At 36.1% G+C, this 24,913-nt stretch overlaps 1 pseudogene; it reads left to right on the forward strand.

Annotated features, from left to right (window-relative positions):
* The first annotated feature begins 2,311 nt into the window (after window positions 1-2,311).
* On the forward strand, window positions 2,312-23,802 carry LOC148162701 (UPF0538 protein C2orf76 homolog pseudogene; annotated as a pseudogene).
* Window positions 23,803-24,913: the final 1,111 nt, after the last annotated feature.

Consider the following 24,913-nt stretch of genomic DNA (forward strand, 5'->3'; position numbering starts at 1 on the left):
TTAATTTTGCATCCAGGGAAAGGTGAAAGACACCCAGTGATTCATTCAGTGGCTGTTAAGAATGATTTGGCATCTGAGCTATAAAACAAAACGCTGTCTTTGTGTGAATTATGTTGCCCCCCTGTGTTTCCCTGGTGGACACTGCTATGTCCAGGGCTTACCTTTCCTTCCACATGTTCTTTCAGTGTGGGGGAGGAGAGGATGTTGGGGGGGTGGATTATGAATAAATGAGAAAGGATTGGAGAAGCTGTACTTACTTTAGGGACCCCTTTGGAGGGTGACACCCCTTTTCTCCTTAATGGTGCTTGGCATCATCATGTGATCATGTTCCTGATATCTATTCATTTTCTTCCTTTTTCCTCTCTCTTCTCTCCTCTGTCTTCTCTCCTCCAACCTCTTTCCCCTCTCTTTTCATAAACTCAAATACTGTCCAGTAAAGTCAACATGTCAAACAGTACAAAAACCAATTTATTTCAGTTATGCAAAGTAAAGGGACACAGTCTGGCAGTTTGGGGCTCAAGAGCCCAGTGTTCTTAGCTATGCACCTTTCAGCAAGGTAATTTTTTTCTCTTGAATTCAAGAGTACAGGTAATAGTTTTTTGCTACTAAACCCCAATGTCTGTGTGGTTATGCTTGTTATATTGAAAAGTACCCTAGGGAGTAAACTCACATTGATAACTTCTAACTGTAAAAGTAGACATAACGTTTACCTATTCAAAGTTTTTACGATTTCAGAGTAATTTCTCTAAGCAAATGCTGTTAGAAAATGATACTAATATGTCAACAGGACAATAGGTCTTTGAGTTAAAAAAAAAAAAAAGCTGCAACAGCATGATGGTGTCAGTATTCAGTTCACAATCATGCTTCCCGTGGCTCTGAATGCCAATTAGTATGATGGAGGAATTGGTGACGCAAATGAGGGGTGTAAATGTCAACATCATTAATTACCTCTGGCTGTTAATTAGACAGTAGATGCATTACTAGAAAAACTCAGAATGTCCCTAAATCTGTTAAATGAATGTTAAATAAGCTTTCACATCCTCATTTTGATTCAGCAATGGAACTGTCAGTGAAAAGACAATGGTACATCTGAACAGAAATTTTATTATTATGCTCTCTTTGGATCCAATTAGTCATTTTTCTTCTTTGGTTGACTGGTATCCATTTCCCTTACCTAAAAGCATCCTAATTTGCTTTTAGAAAATAACCTCATTTTCATTGGGTATAATTTGATTGTAATGTTAAACTTGTGCATTGACCTTTCTAGCCAGAAGGCTAGGCATTTGACATTTAGGTCTGTGATCCATTTTGAGTTAATTTTTGTGAAGGATGTAAGGATGTTTGCATGCACTTGTCCAGTTGTTCCAGCACCGTTGGATGAAAAGATGATCTTTTCTCCATTGTATTGCCTTTGATCCTTTGTCAAAGATTGGTTGACTGTGGCTATGTGGGTCTACTCCTGGGTTCTCTATTCTGTTCTATTGATCCATTCATCTGTTCTTTTACCAGTATCTGTCTCATATTACTAGCATCTAGAACAATACCTGGCACATAAAAGGCTCTCAATAAACATTTGCTGCATGAATACATGCACATTATATGATTGAATTTCACAGTTATTTACCTACAATTATATATCTGCTAATAAATATTTAGTCTTTTGCAGTTGACATCTTTGTACACAAATGTGCAAGCCTGGTATTAGGGACAATTCTTAAGGGATATGTACATTGGAGATTGTGAAAGATATTATCAAATTTTCTTCAGAGAGGTTGCAACAATTACATTCCTCTAATAATGTATGAAAATATTCAATTTCCCATACCTTAATCTACATAAAATGATCTTTACAATTGATAGGTGAATAGCAATTATTTCAGTTATTTTGGTTTGTACTTCTTCAATTACGGATGAGGTTGGACATCTTCACATCCATGTATTCTGACTCATGTCCCTATATGGGGTTGTTGGCATCTTTTCACATTTATTCAATGAAAGTTTTTGAGAGAGTGTTATATTCTAGGCACTTTTTGAAGTGCTAAAAATATAGCAGAGACCAAAATAGACCAAAAATTTTGTCCTCACAAAGCTTACATTCTAGTAGTGAGAAACAGATATGTAAGTAAAATACATAATATGCCAGGGGAAGAAAAAGGAGGGAAAAAAGGAGGTTCTGGGAGTAGGGTACGATTTGTGATTTTAAATAAGAATAATCAGGGAATGCCTCACTGGGAAAGTATTTGGACACAGGCTTAAAGAAGGTGAGAGCACAATCCATAAGGTGTTTAGAGGGACAGAACACCAGGTAGAGATGGCAAATGCAGAAGTGACATATGCCTGTCAAGCTCAAGACCAGCAATTAGACCAGCGTGGCTGGAGTAGAGTGAGTAAGGGAAGTAGGAGATATGGAAGCCATATTGTGTAGGGACTCAAAACACCTTTTTATTCTGAAAAAAGATAGGAAAACCATTTGAATGGGAAGCCTTTGGAGACTTGTGAGCAGAAGAGTAGGTTGACAGAGTTTTAACTGGATCATATCAGTGCTGTTTGAGAATAGTTTGAAAGGAAGCAAGGGCACACAGAGAGAGACATGGGGGGGGGGGAGCTGTTGAAATCATCCAGGTAAGATATGATGGTGACAGGATCCAGGTAGCAGCATGTAGGTGATGAGAAGTGCTCAGAGGCTAACTATATGTTGGAATTAGAGCCAACAGGATTTGGTAACATATTTGATGTGGAACTTGAAAGTTATTTCTACAATAATAAAATCAAACCTTTGTTAAATGTGTTGGATAATTTTTATAGCATGTTAATATAGATTTCTTTTTTTCACCATTAACACATTTTAATTATTATGTGGTCTATTTGATCCATTTCCTCCTTTATGATTTTAGGTTATGTGTGCTCCCTGTAAAACCTCTGTATTTCAAATTATACAAAATATCCTCTCATTTTTCTCCATCTGGAATTTATTAGAATGTTGGGAGCGAATAATATATTTTTTAGTCCCTCATTAAATGGTCATCCCAACCATCCACTGAACAATCATATTTTACCCAATTAAATGCAGTTGCCTAATTATGATTTTATTTTATTTTTTTGTTGAGATTGTATTAAATCTTTAGATAAATTTAGGTGTGTGTGGTGTATACACACACACAGACATACACACACACACACACACACACACACACACACACACACACACATATATATATTTTATTATGTAACGATAGTCACCATACAGTACATCATTAGTTTTTGATGTAGTGTTCGATGATTCATTGTTTGAGTATGACACCCAGTGCTCATTGCAGTATGGGCCCTCTTTAATACCCATCACTGGGCTAACCCATCTCACCACCCCCCGCCCCTCTGAAACCCTCAGTTTGTTTTCCGGAGTCCATCGTCTCTCATGGTTCGTCTCCCCCTCTGATCCCACCCCCTTCATTTTTCCCTTCCTTCTCCTAATGTCCTCCCTGCTATTCCTTATGTTCCACAAATAAGTGAAATCATATGATAATTGTCTTTCTCGGCTTGTCTTATTTCACTTAGCATAATACCCTCCAGTTCCCTCCATGTCGATGCAAAAGTTGGGTATTCATCCTTTGTGATGGCTGAGTGATGGCTGAGTGATGGCGGAGTATCCCATTGTATATATGGACCACATCTACTTTATCCATTCATCTGAAGGGCATCTCGGCTCCTTCCACAGTTTGGCTATTGCAGACATTGCTGCTATGAACATTGGGGTGCATGTGCCCCTTCTTTTCACTACATCTGTGTCTTTGGGGTAAATACCCAGGAGTGCAATTCCTGGGTCTTAGGGTAGCTCTATTTTTAACTTTTTGAGGAACCTCCACACTGTTTTCCAAAGTGGCTGTACCAACTTGCATTCCCACCAACAGTGTAAGAGGGTTCCCCTTTCTCCACAACCTCTCCAACATTTGTTATTTCCTACCTTGTTAATATTTGCCATTCTAACTGGTGTAAGGTGGTATCTCAGTGTGGTTTTGATTTGAATTTCCCTGATGGCTAATGATATTGAAAGTTTTTTCTGTGTCTGTTATGTGTCTGTTATATGTCATATTTCTTCTTTGGAGAAGTGTCTGGTTCATGTCTTCTGCCCATTTTGTGACTGGATTATTTGTTTTTTGGAATTTGAGTTTGAGAAGTTCTTTATAGATCTTTGATACCAGCCCTTTATCTATAATATCATTTGCAAATATCTTCTCCCATTCTGTGGTTGCCTCCTTGTTTTGTTGATTGTTTCCTTTGCTGTGCAGAAGCTATTTGTCTTGATGAAGTCCCAAAAGTTCATTTTCCCTTTTGTTTCACTTGCCTTTGGAGATGTGTTTTGAAAGAAGTTGCTGTGGCTGATGTCAAAGAGGTTACTGCCTATGTTCTCCTCTAGGATTTTGATGGATTTCTGTCTCATATTGAGGTCTTTCATCCAACATCCTATCTTTTATCCAAGAACAAGTCATGTCTCTTTATCCATCTAAATCTTAGCTAATGTCCCTCAAAAAATACTATCTTCACATTTTTAGGTATTCCATTTTTCTATTGCTACAGTAAGTGGGATCTTTTATCAATGTAATTTTTAGCAGTTTCATTAAAGTACAACTATGCCATTAAACATAAAATTTATTCATTCTAAGTATACAGTTTGATGATTTTTAATAGATTTATACTTTGTGCAATCATGACCCAAACATTTCCCTCATGCCCATCTGCAGTCAGTCCCTGTACCCACCTCCACCTCCAGGGAATGATTGATATGCTGTCTCTATAGTTTTGCCTTTTTAGAAAATTTCTTATATTTTTTGAAACAGCTTCAGAAGAGTAGGCATTATTTCTTCTTTGAATGTTTGGTAGAATTCCCCAGGGAATCCATCAGGCCCTGGACTCTTGTTTTTTGGGAAGTTTTTGATCACTGCTTCAATCTCATTACTGGTTATTGGTCTATTCAGGTTGTCAATTTCTTCCTGTTTCAGGCTTGGTAGCTTATAGGTTTCCAGGAAGGCATCCATTTCATCCAGATTGCTCAGTTTATTGGCATATAGTTGTTGATAATAATTTCTAATAATTGTTTCTATTTCGTTGGTGTTACTCGTGATCTCTCCCCTTTCATTCATAATTTTATCAATTTGGGTCCTTTCTCTCTTCTTTTGGATAAGTCTGGCCAGTGGTTTATTGATCTTATTAATTCTTTCAGAGAACCAGCTTCTAGTTTCGTTGATCTGATCTGTGTTTCTGGTTTCTAATTCATTGATCTCTGCTCTAATCTTAATTATTTATCTTCTAATGTGTGGCTTAGGCATCGTTTGTTGCTTTTTCTCTAGTTCTTTAAGGTGTAGAGTTAGTTGGTGAATTCGGGATTTTTCTATTTTTTTGAGTGAGGCTTGGATGGCTATGTATTTCCCCCTTAGGACCATCTTTGTAGTATCCTATAGGTTTTGGACCAATGTGTTTTCATTCTCATTGGTTTCCATGAATTGTTTAAGTTCTTCTTTGATTTCCTGGTTGACTCAAACATTCTTGAGCAGAGTGGTCTTTAGCTTCCAAGTGTTTGAATTTCTGCCAAATTTTTTCTTGTGATTGAGTTCCAGTTTTAAAGCATTGTGGTCTGAGAATATGCAGGGAATAATCTCAATCTTTTGGTATTGGTTGAGACCTGATTTGCGACCCAGTATGTGGTCTATTCTGGAGAAAGTTCCATGTGCGCTCGAGAAGAATGAGTATTCTGTTGTTTTAGGGTGGAATGTTCTGTATAAATCTATGAGGTCCATCTGGTTCAGTGTGTCATTCAAAGCTCTTGTTTCTTTGTTGATTTTCTGTTTAGATGATCTGTCTATTGCTGAGAGTGGAGTATTGAGGTCTCCTACAATAACGTATTGTTGTCAGTATGACTCTGTTTTGGTTAACAGTTGGATTATATAGATGGCTGCTCCCATGTTGGGGGCATAAATATTTACAATTGTTAGATCTTCTTGTTGGGTAGACCCTTTAAGAATGATATAGTGTCCTTCTGTGTCTCAAACTACAGTCTTTAGTTTAAAATCTAATTTGTCTGATATAAGAATTGCTACCCCAGCTTTCTTTTGAGGTCCGCTGGCATGGAAGATGGATCTCCGTCCCTTCACTTTCAGTCTGGTTATATCTTTAGGTTCAAAATGAGTCTCTTGTAGACAGCATATGGATGGGTCCTGTCTTTTTATCCAATCTGCAACCCTGTGACATTTTATGGGAGCATTTAGGCTGTTCATGTCGAGAGTGATTATTGAAAGATATGAATTAATAGTCATCATGTTGCCTGTGAAGACCTTGTTTTTATAGATTGTCCCTGTAAATTTCTGTTGTATATCACTCTTGGGATCTTTCTCCTTTTATAGAACCCCCCCCTTAATATTTCTTGCAGGGCCGGCTTAGTGGTCACATATTCTTTCAGCTTCTGCCAGTCTTGGAACCTCTGCATCTCTCCATCCATTCTAAATGACAGCCTTGCAGGATAAAGTATTCTTGGCTGCATGTTCTTCTCATTTAGTACTCTGAATATGTCTTGCAGGCCTTTCTGGCTTGCCAGGTCTCTGTGGATAGGTCTGCCGTCATTCTGATGTTCCTCCCTCTGTACGTAAGGAATCTCTTCCCCCTAACTGCCCTTAAGATGGTTTCCTTGGTTCTAAGATTTGCAAGTTTTACTGTTACATGCTGGGGTGTTGGCCTCTTTTCCTTGATCTTGGGAGGGGTCCTCTCTGTCTCTAGGACACGAATGTTTGTTTCATTCCCCAGATTAGGGAAGTTCTCAACTATGATTTGCTCAAATATATCTTCTAGTCCTCTCTCATTCCCCACCCCCTCCAGGATTCCAATAATTCTGACATTGGGATGCTTCATGGTGTCACTTATTTCTCTGATTCTATTTTCATGGATTCTGAGTTTTTTTCCCTGGCCTCCTCTTTTCCCTTTTTATGTGTTAAATTGTCTTCCAGGTCACTAATTTGTTCTTCTGCCTCACTTACCCTAGCTGTTATATTATTTAGATTAGATTGGATCTCACTGATAGCATTTTTAAGTTCTGCCAATTCAGCTTTTATTTTTGCCCTCAGAGACCCTATGTTGCCATTATTTGATTTCTCCCTTCTAGCTATTGTCTTCATAATTGCTAGCCTGAATTCCATCTCCGACATCTTGGTTATATCTGAATCCATTTGTAAATCTGTGGCATAAGTCATAAGCTCTGAGTCTTTCCTATTTTGGGGGTTCTTTCTCCTAGTCATTCTGTTGAGGGGTGGTTGAGGGAATGTATAGAGTCCGAATTATTGACCACAACCCAAGCAAGATGCACCTGTTTTCTAGACTCATTCTATGAGGCCAGCATTACCTTAATCCCCAAACCAGGCAAAGACCCCATCAAAAAGGAGAATTTCAGACCGATATCCCTGATGAATATGGATTCCAAAATCCTCAACAAAATCCTAGCTAATAGGATCCAACAGTACATTAAAAGGATCATCCATCACATCCAAGTGGGATTTATCCCTGGGATACAAGGGTGGTTCAACATTTGCAAATCAATCAATGTGATAGAACACATTAATAAGAGGAGAGAGAAGAACCATATGGTCCTCTCAGTTGATGCAGAAAAAACATTTAACAAAATACAGCATCCTTTCCTGATTAAAACTCTTCAGAGTATAGGAATAGAGGGAACATTCCTCAAGTTCTTAAAATCCATCTATGAAAAACCCACAGCAAATATCATCCTCGATGGGGAAAAGCTGAGAGTCTTTCCCTTAAGATCAGGAACACATCAAGGATGCCCACTCTTGCCACTATTGTTCAACATAGTACTAGAAGTCCTAGCAACAACAATCAGAGAACAAAAAGAAATGAAAGGTATTCAAGTTGGCAAAGAAGAAGTCAAACTCTCTCTTTTTGCAGACGACATGATACTTTATGTGGAAAACCCAAAAGACTCCACCCCCAAATTATTAGAACTCAAACAGCAACTCAGTAATGTGGCAGGATACAAAAGCAATGCACAGAAATCAGTGGCTTTCTTATACACTAAAAATGCAACTGTAGAAAGAGAAATTAGAGAAATGATTCCATTTACAATAGCACCAAAAACCATGATACCTTGGAATAAACCTAACCAAAGAGGTAAATGATCTATAGGAACTACAGAACACTCATGAAAAAAACTGAAGAAGACACAAAAAGATGGAAAAACATTCCATGCTCGTGGATTGGAAGAATAAACATTGTTAAAATGTCTGTGCTACCCAGAGCAATCTATACCTTCAATGCCATCCCAATCAAAGTTCCAATGACATTTTTCAAAGTGTTGGAACAAACAATCCTAAAATTTGTATGGAATCAGAAAAGACCCCGAATTGCCAAGGAAGTGTTGAAAAAGAAAAAGCGGGGGGCATCATGTTGCCCAATTTTAAGCTATATTACAAAGCAGTGATCACCAAGACAGCATGGTACTGGCACAAAAACAGACATATAGACCAATGGAACAGAATAGAGAGCCCAGATATGGACCCTCAACTCTATGGTCAAATAATGTTTGACAAAGCAGGAAAAAATATGCAATGGAAAAAAGTCTCTTCAATAAATAGTGCTGGGAAAATTGGACAGCCACGTGCAGAAGAATGAAACTCAACCATTCTCAAACACCATACACAAAGATAAACTCAAAATGGATGAAAGACCTCAATCTGACACAGGAATCCATCAAAATCCTAGAGGAGAACATAGGCAGTAACCTCTTTGACATTGGCCACAGCAACTTCTTTCAAGATACATCTCCAAAAGCTAGTGAAACAAGCGAAAATGAACTTTTGGGACTTCATTAAGATAAAAACCTTCTGTACAGCAAAGCAAACAGTCAACAAAACAAGGAGGCAACCCACAGAATGGGAGAAGATATTTGTAAATGACACTACAGACAAAGCGATGATTTCCAAAATCTATAAAGAACTTCTCAAACTCAACATCCAAAAAACAAATAATCCAGTCAAAAAATGGGCAGAGGACATGAACAGACACTTCTCTGAAGAAGACATACAAATGGCTAACAGACACATGAAAAAGTGTTCATCATCATTAGCCATTAGGGAAATTCAAATTAAAACCACATTGCGATACCACCTTACACCAGTTAGAATGGCAAAAACTGACAGGGCAAGAAACAACAAATGTTGGAGAGTTTGTGGAGAAAGGGGAACCCTCTTACACTGTTGGTGGCAATGCAAGTTGGTATAGCCACTTTGGAGAACAGTGTGGAGGTTCCTCAAAAAATTAAGAATAGAGCTACCCTATGACCCAGCAATTGCATTCCTGGGTATTTACCCCAAAGACACGGATGTAGTGAAAAGAAGGGCCATATGTGCCCCAATGTTCATAGCAGCAATGTCTGCAATAGCCAAACTGTGGAAAGAGCCGAGATGCCCTTCAACAGATGAATGGATAAAGAAGATGCAGTCCATATATACAATGGAATATTACTCAGCAATCAGAAAGTATGAATACTCAACTTTTGCATCGACATGGATGGGACTGGAGATTTATGCTAAGTGAAATAAGTCAAGCAGAGAAAGTCAATTATCATATGGTTTCACCTATTTGTGGAACATAATGAATAGCATGGAGGACATTAGGAGAAGGAAGGGAAAAATGAAGGCGGGGGGATCGGAGGGAGAGATGAACCATGAGAGACGATGGACTCTGAGAAACAAACTGAGGGTTCTAGAGGGGAGGAGGGTGGGGGGATGGGTTAGCCTGGTGATGGGTATTAAGGAGGGCACGTACTGCATGGACACTGGGTGTTACATGAAAACAGTGAATCCTGGATCACTGCATCAAAAACTAATGATGTATTGTATGGTGATTAACATAACATAATAAAATAAAATTCTGAAACAAAAAAAAGAAAGTAAAAAATTTCTTATAATTGGAATCATATAATATGTAATCTTTTGTTTGTGATTGTTTTCATTTTTATTTATTAATATCTTCAGTACTTATTTTACTATTTTTAAGAAACAGTTCTAGTGTTTATTATGTGTTATGTATAGTAGGATTCACTTTTTTTTAAAAAAAGATTTTAATTTATTCACTTGAGAGAGAGACAGAGAGAGCATGAGCAGGGGAGAGAGGCAGAAGCAGAGGGAGAAGCAGACTTCCTGCTGAGCTGGGAGCCTGGCATGGGGCTCGATCCCAGGACCCCGGGACCAGGACCTGAGCTGAAGGCAGACACTTAACCATCTGAGCCACCCAGGTGCCCCTAGGATTCACTTTTAATGCATTAATCTTTTATCTGTATTAATTGCTTTCTTCTCTTTTTGTTGGCTTTATTTTTTTTGTTACACCCCTAAGTTTTGAGAGGAAGTACATATTTACTTACCATTATTCTATCTTGCTTAGTAATTAAACACTTTGGGCTATGAGTATCTCTCAAAACCTTTTAAATTATATTCCATGATTCTGATGTGTCCCATTGCTATCAATTTAATTTCTAACCTTTCTGAAATTTGATTTGGATTTTTCTCTTTGGCTCACATTGTTTGAGAGAGAGTTTTAAATTTTCATCTGGTCAAGATGTAATTTCCTTCTTTTTAAAAAACATTAATTTCTAGGAACACTACATCAAAAACTAATGATGTAATGTTTGGTGATTAATGTAACATAATAAAATAAAATAAAAAATGCCAAAAACCACATTAATTTCTAGCTTTTTTCTTTCTTTAAATTCTTGAAAAAATGTGTTCTTCATTATTTCTACTTTTTATATTTCATGGCACTTTCTGGTCCATTTTTGTAAATATTCTATTGTCATTTGATTATAAATTATATATTTTATTTAGTGTATATTTATATATAAATATATTAGTGTAAGGCTGTATGCTGGAGTAGGGTTTTGGAATACACTCTATTTTATAAGACTTCTAGCAGAGTTCACTGCAAGTGATCCTTGAACCATAATTTGAGAAAGTCTTCTCTATATTGTTACTTATTTGTATTATATACTTAAGTTTTTATGAGCTGAGAGAGGTGAATGAACGTTATATTAATATTATTCTACTTTCTGTTATTGTTATTTTGGTTGGCATTTTGAGTGATGATACTATGCTATATGATGCAACAAATATATAAAAGTTTATGCTTTATTTTTATCAATTTCCCTTTTTTAATCCTTTTTAACACTGTCTGATATTAATATCCAACTAATCCAGTATTAGTATCCAGTTTCCTTGTGTGCAAGTGTGTGTGTATGTGTATGTGTGTTTTCCTAGTATGATTCTGCCTATTTTTTTTAACTTACAATCTTTTTAAATGACTTTGCTGCAAATCTATTTCTTATGGACAGAAAATATTGGGTCTTTTTTGGACCCAGTCTTGACCATGTCTTCCATTTAATAGTTCAGTTTTTCTCATTTTTATTATGACATATATGTGATCTTGGGCTGTCATATTTTGGAAAAATGAGACTTTGTGTTGGCTTTAGACTTAGAAATTGTCAGAAATGCTTCTATTTCACTCAGCTTGTCATAAACAGCTGCAGCAGAAATCACTAATTATAAAACTTATCTCAACCACCAGAAGTTACTCTGAATTTTTATAGGTATGTCAAACAGGGCTTAATCCAAGGTAAAAAGAGGAGAGAGGAAAAGAAAGAAAATTTGCTATGAATTCTCTTGCATTTGAAATGATCAACTACGCACATAGTAGTGAGTTATCAAAATGTTATATACTAGCTAAGTTTATAAAATTATCTAAAATGTGTTTCACAAACCTTGAATGCCATATACCCAGAATACCACTTCCTTTCTCAGATTTATAGAGGCATGTTATTACAATAACCTGCATATTTAAAGTGCGCAATTTGATAAATTTTGACATATGAGATAGACTTGAAGCCATAGCCAGAGTCAAGTTAAAGAATATATACATTTGCCCTAAAATTTTCTCATGTCTTTTTGTAAATTCTTCCTTTTTGTGCCCCAACCCTGACCTCCCAGCATCTGCAGTCAACTGCCCATCTGCTTACTGGCACTATAAACCACTTCGCATTTTCCAGAATTTTAAATAAACAATTCAGTAGATACTCATACTTATTTCCTGTCATTCAGCACATAATTATTTGAGATTCATTTATTACAAGTTTTCAGTGTACAGGTCTTGCATATCTTTTGGAAGATTTGTTCATAAGTATTTGTATTTTGGATGCTTTTTTAAGTGGGCTTATTTATTTATTTATTTTTTCTCTTCTTTAAATTTTTTATTGTTATGTTAATCACCATACATTACATCATTAGCTTGTGATGTAGTGTTCCATGATTCATTGTTTGTGCCTAACACCCAGTGCTCCACGCAGAACGTGCCCTCTTTAATACCCATCACCAGGCTAACCCATCCCCCCACCCCCCTCCCCTCTAGAACCGTCAGTTTGTTTTTCAGAGTCCATCGTCTCTCATGGTTTGTCTCCCCCTCCGATTTACCCCCCTTCATTCTTCCCCTCCTGCTATCTTCTTCTTCTTCTTCTTTTAACCTATATCGCATTATTTGTTTCAGAGGTACAGGTCTGTGATTCAACAGTCTTGCACAATTCACAGCGCTCACCATAGCACATACCCTCCCCAATGTCTATCACCCAGCCACCCCATCCCTCCCACCCCACCCCCACTCCAGCAACCCTCAGTTTGTTTCCTGAGATTAAGAATTCCTCACATCAGTGAGGTCATATGATACATGTCTTTCTCTCATTGACTTATTTTGCTCAGCATAACACCCTCCAGTTCCATCCACATTGTTGCAAATGGCAAGATCTCATTCCTTTTGATGGCTGCATAATATTCCATTGTATATATATACCCCATCTTCTTTATCCATTCATCTGTTGATGGACAACTTGGCTCTTTTCACAGTTTGGTTATTGTGGACATTGCTGCTATAAACATCGAGGTGCACATACCCCTTCAGATCCCTACATTTGTATCTTTGGGGTAAATACCCAGTAGTGCAATTGCTGGATCATAGGGTAGCTCTATTTTCAACTTTTTGAGGAACCTCCATACTGTTTTCCAGAGTGGCTGCACCAGCTTGCATTCCCACCAACAGTGTAGGAGGGTTCCCCTTTCTCCGTATCCTAAGTGGGCTTATTTAATTTCAATTTCTGATTATATATTGCTAGTATATAGAAATACATTAGATTTTATATACTTGTCTTATATCCTGAAACTTACTAATTTCACTTATTAATTCTATACCTTCTTTTTTAGAGTCCATTGAATTTTCTACGTAAACCTAACATATCATCATCATCTGCAAATAAATAGTTTGCTCCTTTCTAAGCTGGATGCATTTTGCTTCCTTTACTCACTTGATTGTACAACGAGGTACTCTGGTACAATGTTTAATAAGAGTGGTGATGGTGGCCATTCTTTTCCTTTTTGTGATCTCAAGGGGAAAGCATTTAGTCTTTCACCATTAAGTATGATATAACCTGTTATTTATAGATGACCTTCATCAGGTTGATGAAGTTCCTTTATATTCTTAGTCCTCTAAGAGATTCTATGAGGGAGAGATATAGGATATTCTCAAATGCTTTTTTTCTCCATCTATTGAGATGATAATGAAGTTTTTACATTGGTTTTACATTTTACAGTTTTATATTACATTGGTTGATTTTCTAATGTTTAAACCAACCCTACATTATTTTAATATTTTGTAGGATTAGGTTTGCTAAAATTAAAAAAAAAATTGCAGTTATATTCATATACTTATTGGCCTAGAGTTTTTTTCTTTGTTTTTGGTAATGTGTTTGGTTTTGATATCAGATTAACCTTGAACTCAAAGAGTCAATGAGAAGTTTCTTCTGTTTTTCAGCTTTCTGGAAGAGTTCATGAAAAATTGATATTCTTTAAGTGTTTGGTGAAGTCACCAGTGAAATAATCTGGACCTGGAGTTTTCTTTGTGGGAAGGCTTTTAATTACAGATGTAATTAATGTAATGTAAAGCTTTTAATTACCAATGTAATTTCTTTATGAGATATAGGGCTATTCATGTTGTCTGTTTCTTCTTAAGTGAGCTTTGTCTTTCAAAGAATTTGCCCATTTCATCTAAGTTTTTAAATGCTTAGGCACAGCATTCCCTTATCCTTTTAATTTCTCTTGAGTCTATAGTGATGTCACCTTTTTCATTCTTGATATTGGTAGTTTGTCTTTTCTCTTTTTTTCCTGACCAGTATGGCCAGAAGAACCAACTATGGTTCTGGTGATTTTACACACACACACACACACACACACACACACACACACACACACAGAAATATAATATTTTAATATATTAAAAATATATATTTGAATATCTTTTGTGTCTCTTCTTAATTGTTTAAACATATTGAATAGAGTTACAATAATGGTTTAATGTCCTTGTCTGCTAATTCTAACATCTGTGACAGTGCCTAGTGAGTTTTAATTAATTTTTCTCATTATGGATCATGTTTTTCTGCTTTTTTGCATGCCTGGTAATATTCGATTAGAGGCCAAACATTGTGAATTTTATTTTGTTGGTTGATAGATATTTTTTATTCTTATACATATTCTCAGTCTTTATCCTATGATGCAGTTAACCTACTTGGAAACAATTTAATTCTTCTGTGCCTTTTTGAATGATGTTTTTGGTATGTCTGGAATAGTACTCAAGCTAGGACTAATTGTTCCCTCTACAAGGGACCTACTACAAGACCTTCCTGAGAAGTCTACCTAATAATACCTCATGAATTACAAGTTTTTTTCCAATCTTGCTATGGAATATGGCACTATTCCTGGCCCCGTGTGAGCAGCAGGCACTGTTCTCTAATAATGTTTAGATATTTTTTCTGGGCTTCAGGTAGTCTCCTTACACGAATACTTTATCAGCATTCTGCTGAATATTGGAGAGGGACCTACTGCAGTTCTCTGGGGTTCTCTCTCTGTCTCCAACAATTTCTTCTTTCATTCTTTGTCCTATTAATGCCAGTTGTTTTAATCTCCTGTACTCTCAGTCCCATCTCCTCAACATGGGGCATCTTCTGGCTCCGTCTGTGTTCCCCATCCCTGCACAGTGACCTGGACACTTTAGGCATTAAGCTGGGATAATTGTATGTGTTATCTCTTTTGTTTCTTTTTTTCTCAGGCATTACAGCCCTTCATTACTTGATGTCCAGTGACATGAAATCTATTGTTTCATATATTTTGTCCTTTTGCTTTTTTTCCCTGAAAAGGGAGGATAAATCCAGCCTCTCTTATTCTCTCTGGGGCAGAAGTAGATATCCCCACCAATCGTTTTACATTTGTTTCTCAGTCCATCTTTTGGATGGCTGGATTTCATAATTGAGTAATTTTTTAAAGAATACCTCATCACATTTCCCAAGTCCTGGAATATTATTGCCTTAAATTTAAAAAAGGGAAAGTTTGGCTTATTGTAACAGAAGATTTAAAGATATTCTTTTACAGTCTTCTTGCTTGTATGTTGCTAAGAAGTCTCATGCCAATCAGGGTTGATTATTTTTTCTTTCTGAATAGTCTCAATATTACATTTTTAAAAAGATTTTTATTTATTTGAGAGAGAGAGAGATAGCGAGAGAGAGAGAGAGAGAGCAGGAGTGGAGGGTGGGGAGAGGGAGCAGCAGACTCCACGATGAGCAGAGAGCTGGATGTAGAGCTGTATCCCAGGACCCTGAGATCCTGACCTGAGCCTAAGGCAAATGCTTAACCAACTGAGCCACCCAGGTGCCCCTCAATATTACATTTTAATGTTCAAGTCCAGTAATTTTCTTGACCCAGAAATACCTTACTGTATACTTTTCTGTGTAATATGCCCCCTTCTACATTAGATATGGTATGTCCTTTCAATAAGCAGATTCAAGTTTTCATTTATTTCAGAAAAGTTTCCTGCTATTGTATCCTTGAATATTTTATTTTCTGTTCCATTTGTTTTATTCTTGTCTTCAGGAACACCCATTAGACTTTTGCTGGCTTATATATGTATTTTATATTTATTATATTTAATTCTATTTAATTCTGGTCTTTTATTTTCATTTTTTAAATTTAAATCCAGTTAGCCAACATATAGTACATCATTAGTTTCAGATGTAGAGTTCAATAATTCATTAGTTGCATATAACACCCAGTGCTCATCATATCCCGTGCCCCCTTGAATGCCCATCACCTAACTCTGGTCTTCTAAATCTCATTTTCTTCTACTTTACAATTCTGTTCACCATGTGCTGGACCTAACTATCTCTCTTCTCCTTTTTGCGGCTTTCAATTTAATTTCATCTTGATAATTATTTATTTTTCTCTTATGTTTCTTATTTGAATTCACAGCATCTCACTTTGAATCTACTTTGATAGATTATTATCTCTTATCTCTTCTTTGAGATCTTTTTTTTTTTTTCAGAGAGATGATATTTTGTTTAGTTCATGGGGAGATGGTTATTCAAGGTTTTTCCATCTTTTTAATACTTTTAACTTTTGTTTACCTTTTATCAATTTGCTTTTACTTTCTTACACGATAAATGCACTGTTTCTTTTTCTTTGTTTCAGACATCACTGATCTTTAAACGGGCCATTTTTTCTATGCCTGATATTTAAAGAAAAACAGTGTAAGGGAAAGGTTAAGGTAAGAAGCTGGAGCAGAAAGCAAGGTTAATTATTAATTTTATTCATGATGTGGTCTCTCAGTTACATAGCTGCTCTGACTGACCAGATAATGACCTGGCTAATGGTGAAACCATGTATCTCATCAGCCTTTAATATTTTAGACAATCTGGCGTTGACTTCTCTATGCATTGCAGGACTGATGGCCATGGGCTCCTCTTCTCTGCCTCACTCTTAGTGTACTTGTCTGACGGCTGGCAAGTCTGAAGGAGTCCTCTCTGTGCCTTGTTTCTTCTCTTGCATGGCTCAGGGGCCTTCCCTGTGCTCAGGCTCCTAGGCTCCTAGATCTTGCTACTTCAAGTAGTAGATCATTGGTTTGTTACATCATTTTTGCCACCCACTTTGGGTGGATTTGGGGCACTACCAGAGTTCTATAGAGCCATGTCTGCTCTCAGCATTTTTTCCTGGATTTGGTTGAAATTGTACTGTATTTGAACACCATTCACCATAGATTATGACTCAGAGGTGTAGCTTTTTCTAGTTGTATCAGACGGATGGAGCAGGTTTTTTTGTTTTTGGGGTATTTTTTTTGCTTCTCATTTTTTGTTTTACTAGTTTTGGTTTCAGAAAGGACATTGTAAAAGGACAAATACTACTAAATAGAACCTTTATTATTCCACCTTCATTAACTTTAACATGTTGAGATCATCTTCTTCTCTTCTGGTCTGTGTCAGTGTACGTTTAAGAAGAACTAGGGCAGCGGGGTGGGGGTGGGGGGGAACCTTTGCTATGAAGAACTTTGCAAGAATCTCTGTTCTATAGAGTAGGCCCCAGGCTACCTGGTAGGGACTTTCTCTACATGGATCCCATTTGTGTCCTGCAAAGATCACCAAAAACTGTGTCCTATCAAACAGCTTGTCTCTAAGCCATCCGAAATGAAAAGGACCACAAATTCCCAGGAAAGACACACTCACAAAGTTACAATTCACTCACCAGTTTCCAGGAACCATCCTCTTTGCCGGTATAATACACTGGTGTCCATTGTCCATTTAGTGTAGGTCATTTCTGGTTCTCATCCTTCCAGTCTCAATCCCTTTGGTATGGATCGGGTGCACATTTGCTTTCCAGCAGTCTACCTGAACGCCAGCAATTTTTTATATAGCGTATGAAGAAACTGAAGTTGAGAGAGGTTAAATGACATATTCAAAGACATTAATCAGACATTTCAGAGCTAAGATTAAAACCCATCTTTTTAGGCCCCAGGTGCTTTTATTTTATTTTAAAAATCATCATCTCTAATAACTGTCCTAGGAGGATTTTATTATTTCTGCGGGAACTGAATCGGAGACTATAAGTCACTTGCCTCGGGCCATATAGATGATAATGGTATAGCTGAGCTGGGGCTCGGATCTTCTGACCTAAATCCAGGCTGCTTTCCACTGCAAAAGGCTGCAGTCCGATTATACCGATTAATCTGTGTTTTCTTCCTCTCTCAATACAGTAGCTCCAATCACACTTCCCTGGCTCTATCACTCTATGTTTAAGTCTTGTACATGCTCTATGCATTCCTCTGATAACTTCTTAAATTAGTTAAGAACAAGTAGCTCAGGTTTTTTTTTTTTCCTCTATTATGTCCCCAGGCTCTGGAACACTGTGGCTGCTGCCAGTGAATATTTAAAAACGTTTCAGTCCTTTTTGCTCATACTAAGGCAGTTTCAGACTTTGAATGAAGCCACTGGGGAAAATCTGTGCTTATTTATAAATGCTTTATTGATACTGTTCTAAAAAGTCATCAAGGAATAGAGATTTGGAAAGTTCCCACTGTAACCAGGATATGTTAATTATCCAGCTGTGAGATACTCAGTTAGAGGGTCTACAAATTAATAGTCTTGTGTTGTAAAGATTGCAGGGCTGACTTTAATTTTCTGATATTGTTTCAATTTTCACCCTACCTTGAGAAAGACTGGGTACTACTGAGATGGTAAAATTTCCATGAATTATCAGAAGTGCTATGCTATGTCTGGTAGGTAGGGAAATTATTTCCTTGAGATCTCTTAAAGGTATCTTTGAAATATGTCCACCTGCATTTGAGATATTAATAAAGGATCATAATATTTCATGAAAGTCAGCTGATTTGAGGTCAGTACATGGGACAGGTCTCAGACTGTAACTCAGGTTACGGGAGGATGTAGGCTGAGGGGCTTAAACAACCATCTTAAACCAAATTCTACCATATTTAGTTAGATAAATCTTGAATCATTCCTCTCCAAAGCATCTTTGTTTGTTATTTTTACACTCAAATTAATTTCAACTTTAAAGGAAGTATTATTGTTTTTTTACTTTCACTTACAGTTATCTGATTGCAGTGCCATTTGAAAAGAATATTATCTTTTTGCTTTTAAAAGGGATCATAGATGTGGATAGTAACTAGTGAGTTTAAAACCTGTAATATCCGAATTGTGAGTGCAATTTGACTAAATGTCCTCTTTCTATTCTTGTCTAAACAAGACTCATTTGCAAGAGGGTCTACACTAATGGCAAAGCCAAAACACTAAGATTCATATCGGGTTTTGTGTTTTTGTTTTGTCAAAGCATCATTGCCTCATTTAAATGTATTTCTGGCCTTTCTAGTATCTAGATTTATCATGCAGACTTTCCAGTAATTTCTAGTCTAGAACTATTTAAAGAGCTTTAGCTATTTCTCTAAAACTGAACACATATAAGTGATAATCAATTTCCTGTGAATGGTATTTGACTGCCACAGTGCCTGATATATGACCGTGCCAGATTTTTTTCATTTTGGTTTTCAGACTGGACAACCCATGGAATTGCAATTGTTTGCCCTGTCACAATCCCCTTTTGGAAAAATAACCCCAGGTAGTTGTTTCATAAGAAATTGTTAGGCTTTGGGGCAAAATGTTCTGTTTTCTTGGCCATAACAAATTTATTGGAGTATCTGTGCCTTAATCAAAGTAAACATCTGAATGATTCCTAGCCTGAGGTCTACAAATGGATTTCAGGGACATTTGTGCAAATTTCTTTGAGAGCCTTTACAGTTTTATTGAATTTTTGAAGGCAGCATTTCTTAAAATGTAGCTAATGTACAACTCAGAATCCTTGTAAGACTATAGAGTACTCAGCAGGCTCTTGGCAATTTTTAGAGAAAAATTCACACAAATACATTATACATTTGAAATATAAGACTGCTCATATTTTGTAGAGAAATACACTATTCTTTATTTTAATCATTATGTCCTTAGAGACAGTGGATGATTTAGGACTACATTCATCAGTCTTTTTAAATATTCAGTAATCAAGGTGAACTTTAAAATGGCTAACCTATTTTTACATCATTTGTATGCTATTGTTATACCTGCTGAATTTACCTTTTTGCTATTACATTATATGAATTGTATTACATAAGCAATTCACAAAAGATGAATCTGTATCTCAAAATGACAGTAATTTAAATATTACAACTTTAAAGAATATTCCAAATGTACATAGTGAAAAAGGTTCCACTGCCAGTATGGAGTGTGAGGGTTTGTGAGCTTGAATAATAGAATATAAAGTGTGATAACTTTCTTAAGGATTAGAAAAAGAAAAAAGAGTACAATGAAAGATTGTCTGAAACCATCTGGCCCTAGACCTATCTCACAAAATTTTGAAAGACATGGCATGAACCCTGAGAGGTTTTCATGTCATTCTCAAAGCACAGTGACCTCTCCAGTAAAATCAAATTTTTCCAAAATAAGCATAACATATTGCTTCCAGTATAAAATTGATATATTTTGATATTAAAGGCAGAGAAGAAGCCAAAACAAAACAATGGATCATAAATGAAGTTATACTCTGCATACCTGAAAAAGGATATGTGTTTTAGTATGGCCAAGAAACCTAAAACAAGCTGCAAATTTAAGTGAAATTATTTTCCCAACACAGCAGACTGAAGCCACATCCCATTTTGTGGGATTATCAAATAACTTCAGGTTTTGAAAAGGAAACTGGGAAAAATACCTCTGCATACATCCTTGGAACTTGAAGTGTAGATTTGTTTTTATTCACCTCAAGAATCCAGCAGAGGTAGAAAAAAGTCACCCTTAAGAAATCAATCTCCCTTCCTAGCCCATGGAAGGCTCAGGTATAAATATTACACATGCTGCAAGTATATCAAATTGAGAAATAATTCATATAAAACTACTCTGAAAAGATTTCCTCATTTGGCCAAGATGGAGTAACTGGGGTGAGATTTATCCTGAAACTTCTGAAAACAGACAAAATATAAGAATCAAAGGCTTTCATGACACTGGACATCAGGCAGTTAAGAATGTTGATCTTTAGATATGAGAAAGACATTAGGTGAGCCCTGTCATTGCCCCAGCTTATTGCTTGGACAAGTCTTAGTGAGGAGCCTCCTCTCTTAGTTGAGACAGATGTGGAATTTTGGAGAGGCTGAGACAGCTAGAGTTTGCAGGATAACATAGAGAAGAAAACTGCACGGAGAGAAAACTTCAGAAATCAGCAGAGACAGTCTTTCAAATATGCAATACAGTACATGCCTATGAGGAGATTACCCAAAATATACAGAAGAAATACTCCAAATGAGTAGAGGGAACAGTTATCTAGAGCTCACAAAGGACTGGGAATAGTGTTTATGGGCCAACAATCAGAGTGAAAAACTTAGTAACTAATGAGGTATCAGCAGTGGGAAAATTTAACTCTAGATTAAATGTTGCTTTGTTCCCATGTAACAAAGTTTAAAAGTTAGACCCAAAAGGATCAAATAGTTTTTAAATAACTATGTTCCAGAACAAAGCTGAAAAATATTTATAGGAATACGGAAGTATCTAGCACCCAACAAGCTATAAAACACAATGGCCTGCTAGACATCCATCAACAGATGAATGGATAAAGAATATGTGATTGATACACACACACACACACACACACACACGCACACACGCACACACACACACACTGGAATATTATGCAGCCATCAAAAAATGAAATCTTGCCATTTGCTGCGACATGGATGGAACTAGAGGGTATTATGCTAAGCACAATAAGTCAATCAGAGAAAGACAAGTATCATGTGATCCCACTGATATGAAGAATTTGAGAAACAAGACAGAGGATCATAGGGGAAGGGAAGGGAAAAATGAAAGAAGATGAAACCAGAGAGGGAGACAAACCATAAGACACTGTTAATCTCAGGAAATAAACTGAGGGTTGCTGAAGTGAAGAGGGGTGGGAGGGATGGGGTGGCTGGGTGATGGACACTGGGGAGGGTATGTGCTATGGTGAGCGCTGTGAATTGTGTAAGACTGATGTATCACAGTCCTGTACCCCTGAAACAAATAATACATTATATGTTAATTTTAAAAATTAAATAAATAAATATTAATAATTAAATAATTAAATAAATAAATAAATTAAATAAATAAAAAATTTAAAAAAATTTAAAAAAAGAAATAAAAAACCCCAAAACAAAAAAACAAAAACAGGCTGCAGGCCAGATGTTGCCTGTGGGTCCATCACAGTTTGTCTGTATCCTGCTTTAAAATAAACATTTAAGACTATAAAAAACACACACAAAAAAACCCAAAAACCACAATGGCTTGCATCTAAGTGAAATTAAGAAGCATGCAAAGAAATAGGAAAATGCAACCCTTAATGAGGAGAAAAATCAATCAATGAAAATAAACCCAGAAATGACACAAATGGTAAACTTAGTAAAAAGGATAATAAAAGATTAATCATGACTATATTTTATATGTACAAAAAGCTGGAGGGAAGACTGAGCAAATCAGACTTGAAAAGATAAAAATTATGATTTCTGAGATAAAAAATACACTGGATAGGATTACCAGAAGATTAGATAATAAAGCACAAAATACATATTAATAAACTTGAAGACATAGCAATAGAAAATATCCATAATGAAACAGAGAGAAAAAATACTTAAAAGTGAAAAAGCATTAGTGAACCATGAGACAGATTTAAGCAGCTAAGTATACATTAATTAGAGTCCCCTAAGAAGAGGATAAAGAGGGGGGACTGAAAAAAATATTTGAAGAAAAAGTAGCTAAAATATATCAAAAATTGGTGAAAATTATAAACATGTAGACCTGAAAGTTAAAAGAATCTCAAGTACAAAAAACACAAAGAAAATTATACCAGGTCACATGATAATCAAATTGCTTAAACCAGTGATAAAATTCAAAATCCCTTAGAAAATATATACCTTATGTTCAGAAGAACAAAGGTATAGATTTCTCACTAGAAAGAATAGAAGAAAAAAATAAAGGTGCAATATTTTTTAAAGCACTGAAAGAAGAAAATCTATCAGCCTACAATTACATATCCATCAAAAATATTCTTCAGAAAAGAATATTGGGATACCAGTTTTGACTATTTATAGGCTTCATTTGCTGAGGGTCAAAGTAAAACCAAATGGGCTATATATATATATATATATATATATATTTAAAGATTTTATTTATTTATTTGACAGAGACACAGTGAGAGAGGGAACACAAGCAGGGGGAGTGGGAGAGGGAGAAGCAGGCTTGCCCTGGAGCGGGGAGCCGGATGTGGGGCTCGATCCCAGGACCCTGGGATCATGACCCGAGCCGAAGGCAGATGCTTAACGACTGAGCCACCCAGGCGCCCCTGGGCAAAATATATTAACAGAGTTTTCCTTGTTGTACGTATGTGAGAGATTCCCTAGGGAACCTACCTGTGAATGAAATTTTGGATCAAAAGGAATTTCCTCACAGGACTTCTGGAGAAGTGAGTTTTTTCTCATTCATTCATTTGAGCATCGCAGTTACAAACCTGTAGTATATCATGGAGTTAATTTGGACCAAACTGTAAGGGAACTTATAATATTTCTAAAGCAAGATGTCTCTTTAAGGACCAGCCTGCACCACCATTCAGAACTTACAAATATGATAAACTAAAGATAACTCGTCAAGCACATAAATCAAAGACAGATTAACTTGTGTTTGAAAAATGACAGACCCCTGTTAGAAGAAGGCAACACTCTCAAAGTTGTGAGAATCTGTGAGAATCTCCAATGAAACTGAAATTGCATTCTTCTGTGAAGAGGATTGAGAACTACAAAGCTCATCCCATTTCATCCTAGTGACAACCTCATGGGGGCTTCCTTTTTTACAAACCTGTATTAAACTCTTTATTCCAGTAGTGAGGTTTTTGAAAATAACAAACTCAAAAAAATTTTAAAGACTTATTTTATAATATTACTTTTCTTATGCATACATAAGTTGCAATAATTCTTCACACAGAGACCTGCAGTGTAAGACATGTTAAGAGAAGTCCTTCAAGAAGATGTAGATTATATCAGACAGAAACCTGGATCTGCACACAGAAAGGGAAAACAACAGAAACAGTAACTACATGGGTAAATATAGGGACTTTTCTTTTTCAGTTTAAACACTTTTCTTTAAAAGGTGATTAAGTCTTCAATAAAAAATAAAAATGCATTGGAATTTATAACATACATAAATAGAATGTATGAAAGAAAAAGCATGAAGGCATAAAGGTAGAAGAGAATTGGAAACTTTCCTTTAAAGAACTTTTGTAAAAAATATCTGTAATTTCTTGTATTATAAAAGAAATGATAAAATATCACCTAGAAGCAAATTGTGATAAATTTTTAGTGTATGATATAAGCTCTAAAGTAACAATGAAAATAGCATATATGTGTATATGTATATATTATATATATACATATATATTATATATTTATAGCTGTTAAAAAGGAGATAAAATGAAATAAAAAATGCTCAGTCTCAAGACAGAAAAAGAGAAAAAAAATAAAGAACAGTTGGAGTATATAGAACAAAACTAATAAGATGGTCTGTTTAAACCCAAAGGTATTTAAAAATCACATTAAAGGGGCACCTGGGTGGCTCAGTCAGTTAAGCGTCTGATTCTTGGTTTCAGCTCAGGTCTTGATCTAAGGGTTGTGAGTTCAAGCCCCGCATTGGGCTCCATGCTGGACATGGAGCCTCCCTAAATAAAATTCAATCAATCAATGTAAATGGTATAAACATCCTAATCAAAAAGTACAGATTGTCAAATTAGATAAAAAAGCAGGACATTATTATATGCTACCTATAAGAAACTTGCAAGAAACATTAAATATAAAGACACAGCTATAGGTTAAAAATGAAAAGGATGCATACAATATATATACCATAGTCACTTTAATCAAAAGAAAGCTATAGGGTGGT

The sequence above is a fragment of the Eumetopias jubatus genome, unplaced genomic scaffold, assembly GCF_037043125.1.
Source record: "Eumetopias jubatus isolate StellerSeaLion01/CBP00866 unplaced genomic scaffold, mEumJub1_p1.0 scaffold_13, whole genome shotgun sequence".
Classification (NCBI taxonomy): Eukaryota; Metazoa; Chordata; class Mammalia; order Carnivora; family Otariidae; genus Eumetopias; species Eumetopias jubatus.